Raw genomic sequence first — 4405 nt, forward strand, 5'->3', positions numbered from 1 at the left:
AACCTGGAGATCCTTCTCCTATGATGTCACAAGTGATGTCGTGACATCAACTGCCTCTCAGATATTCCTTAAGTACCTCTAGGGTTTACTAATTGGCCTCTAGTTCAGAGTAAACATCAATTTGGGAAAGAGACCACAAAGGATGAAAAGGTCAGATATGGGGAGAACGAAGGAAGCTGGCCTTTTGTCATGGTATCAAAAAAGGAAGAAATACATGGTCATTGATACAGCTCAGTGAGTACCTGTTAGGGATTTAGTGAGATTGCTAAAGAGATAGCCTTGATTTGAGCCTCCCACCTATGGGAATCAGGAGCTGGGAGCCTCTCAGAATCATCTGGACTTCCCTTTTCTTATGGTTCCTGGAAATCAGAGAGTTTACATCATTAATTTCTTTATTACAAAAGCCAAGAGTTGGGAAGGGTACAGTTGTTTTCCTGAGAGCTCATGGCCTTTACTCTTTTTGACAATAAGAAAAATGTCCTAAGGAAAAGGGAGAGACAGGTATTTTGTCCCTAGCTCAGAGTAAACTCCTCCATGTTTTGGATAACTATAGTGCAGTCTGGGAAGAAGCAGTGCTATTAGCTGAGACTTCATCATCTCAGTCTTTCCACTAATATTTCCACTGACTACCACTTTACTTTAATGAGTCAATATTTATGATTACTGTCAGTTTTCTTTTCTTTTATTTCTTTACTTTTTTATTTTTAGCAATTTTTATTGCTTTTTTAACTTGATGTTTCTATATTTACCTTTAATGTTATTTTGTTTCTCATTTTCCTGCCCATAAGTTTCCTAACCGTATCCTTCCCCTTCTTCTCTAACTCCCCTGACTGCGCCTTCACATACCCTTGTACTGGGAGAAAAACCTACACAGGACCAATAGCTTCTGCTTCCATTCATGATGAACAAAGCCATCCTATGCCACATGCAGTTTGAGGCATAGCTCTGTCCATGTACATTCATTGAATATTGTTCTAGGACCAGAAAGCTCTGTTTCATTGATATTGTTGTTCTTATGGGACTGAAAGCTCCTTCAGCTCTTGTAATCCTTTCACAAAATCTGCCAACAAGAGGTCTGTTTCAGTTCGCTGGTTTGCCACTAACATTCACTTCTGTAGTTGAAATGATCTACCTGTGTCTCTCAGGAAAGACCTATAACCAGTTGATGGCAGAATGCAATTTTTAGCTACATCAATCTTATCTAGTTTTGCTAGCTGATGTATATTATATACTTTTGGTGGCACCTACAACTATGTGGTTAGGTGGAATGGTAACATGGATTCTGAGCAACTAGGTCAAGAATGTAGAGTTCAGAAATGACAATTCCAAATAGACAACCTCCTGTTCTTATGAACGTATTTACGTTGAGGTTTCACTTGTCCTCAAGCCATTTCTTTCTGCCAATCCTCCAGTATCTTATGTTTGGCCTTCAGAGAGAATCATGGTAAAATATCCGACCCTCAAGTCTAGCAATGGGAACACAGGAAGGTAGATAGTGTAGTACTGATATCAAATAGGACTAGAGAACTGAAATATATAGTTATTTTGTCCTTTGCTTTGCTGAAAATGGAATTGGAAACAAAATTTTTGAGAACACATACAGGAATATTAATAAAGTCTCTTATCAAGAAATGTACAATGAAAAAGTTAAATACATATTCAATCAATTAAGGTCTGTAGGGAAAATACTGGCATTTGGGAAATAGAGAAATCCTGGGATATTGAACAGTGTATCGCAGGAATGAACCTGGGAATAAAATATTATCTAGAAGAATCTCCTCCACTCTATCTTCCTAAATCATTTTTAGCCATGCCATGCCCCTGACTAACTTTGTCCATTCAGAGCATGTAACAACTAATGAAGCAAAGAGAAGTCTCTAGCTTTAGAGAGATGCACTATGTAAAGTTTTCCACTGTGTCACAGGAGACACTCCTGGAAAGGGCACCCTCAAATCTGGTCAATGTAAGGAAAGCTGTTAGCAGGTAGGCCATGGCAGTTCTCAGTGACATCATCATTAGGCCTCTCTGAAAAATCTCTAGTATCTTGGAGAGCCCTAGCTTCTTCTGTGATGTCACATGTGTTGTCCTGACTGCAACTGCCTCTCAGATATTCGTTCAGTACTTCTAGGATTTACTAATTGGCCTCTAATGCTGAGTAAACAGCCATTTGGGAGGGAGAACACAGAGGATGAAGTGATCAGACGTGGGGCGTAGGAAAGTGGCCTTCTGTCTTGGGATAAAAAAGGAAGAAATATGTGGTCAGTAGGAAAGCTCCTTGATTATTGGGTAGGGGTTGAGTACGTACACCTAAGAGATAGCCTTGATCTGAGCCTTCCACACATGGGAATCAGGAGCTGGGAGCCTCTCAAAAGCATCTGGACTTCCCTGCTTGTTATTTTTCTTGGAAGTCAGATAGTTTACGTAATTCAATTCTGTATCCCAAAAGCCAGGTGTTTGGAAGGGCACTATAGTTTTTCCTGAGAGCTCATAGTTTTTTTTTTCCTTTTGCAAAGAAAGAAAAGGTCCTAAGGAATAAAGGGAAGACAAGTATTGTGGCCTCAGAACAGAGTAAACTCCTCCATGCATTGGATTCTAATAATGCAATTTGTGTCTGTCACTGATATCTGGGAGGTAGAAGAGCTTCTAGATGTGACTTCATCATCTCAGTCTTTCCACTAGTATTACTCTGACTACCATTCCCTGACAGTGACCCCTTAAAACTCTGAGGCAATAGGTGTGATTAGCTGGCAGATTTCTTTTATTTCTTTCATTTTTTTAAATTTTTTAAACAAATTTTATTGCTTTTTCTAATTGGATAGTTCTAAATTTATATTTAAAATATTTCCTTTCACATTTTCCTGACTATAAGATCCATTATCGTTCCCCTTACCCTTCTCATATAACCCCCCTGGACTTTCACTTGAACTGGGACTCAAACCTAGGCAGGACCAAGGGTTCTCCTTCCATTATTGCCCAACAAGGCCATCTTCTGCAACATATGCAGTTGGAGCCATAGGTCTGTTCATGTACATACTTTGAAATTTGGTCTACTACCAGAAAGCTCTGTTCAATTTGCATTGTTGTTCTTATGGGGTTGAAAGCACCTTCACCTCTTCTAATCATTTCTCAAAATCGACCAACAAGTAGTGTGTTTTCAGTTCACTGGTTTGCCACTAGGGTTCATGTTGTGATTTGCCCTGAAGTTTTCTTTGCTTGATGCTAATTCCACTGGCACAAGGTCAGCTGCATAGTCCTGTACTCAGAACTCAGGTTACTTCACCAGAACCACCTTCACATTGAATTTGTAAAGAATATGTGAGTGGCAGGAACAGTATAGAAGGAGGGTTATCATGGGAGGAGAAGGAAGAGTGGGCGGGAGAGATGTTTGAAAGAAGAGGAGGATACTAGAGGAAAAAAGAGAGAAAATAAGATGACAGAGTGAGAAGCCATGGTATGTGAATTTAAGATTCAGCTCTGAGTATTTACAGATCATTATTAATGTTCCTAAGGGATGGATGGTACCTGGCTTTTTATTTTTAAGTGGTCAATTATATCTAATCAACTGGATCAAAGGGTAATGTGTTGTGTGTTTTTTATGTGAGGGTTTGAGTATAAGAAAATGTGCGGCAGCACCAAACACTGCACATTCGAGGAGTGAGGTGTTTCTGACAAGATATCTAGCAGAGAATCTCAGACTCTTCGGTGCCAGAATTAGCAGGGTTAAAGAAAATTTATTTTTTATTTTTATATTTTTACAAGAACACTGTATATAATATACTCTAGCTGTGTCTATCAGGAAATATCAATATCTGGTTCCTGGCAGAATGCACTTCTTAGCTTCATCAATCTTATCTAGTTTTGGTGATATATATATCCTTTGGGTGGCTCCTACCGCTATGTGGTTAGGTAGAATTTTCACATGGATTCTGCACAATTAAGTCAAGAATGTAGAATCCACAAAGGACAATGCCTAATAGACTCCCTCCTGTTCTTATGAACATATTGAAGTTGAGGTTTCCCTGGACCTCAAGCCATTCCTCTCCCTGTCTTCTTCTAGTATCTTATTATTCCTGAAGAATGAATCATAGTATAACATACACAACACTCAAATCTGGCCACGGGAACACAATAAGGTAGATAATGCAGAACTGATATCAAATAGGAGTAGAGAACCAAATTCTATAATTCAAGTTGTCCTCTGCTTTATTGATGTCTGGTAATTTTGGTATTAAATAAATATTTGGGTGTTTATCATTTCAAGTAGGTACACAATATTTACACTGGTATACTCATTCTATAGCTGGGTCATATTTGTTGCCAAAATCATTGCAGAAAATGGAATTGGAAAACAGAAATTTTGAGTACATATACAGGAATATTTATAAAGTCACATATCGAGGATTGT

Source organism: Rattus norvegicus, chromosome Y, assembly GCF_021556685.1.
Source record: "Rattus norvegicus strain SHRSP/BbbUtx chromosome Y, alternate assembly SHRSP_T2T, whole genome shotgun sequence".
Taxonomy (NCBI): domain Eukaryota; kingdom Metazoa; phylum Chordata; class Mammalia; order Rodentia; family Muridae; genus Rattus; species Rattus norvegicus.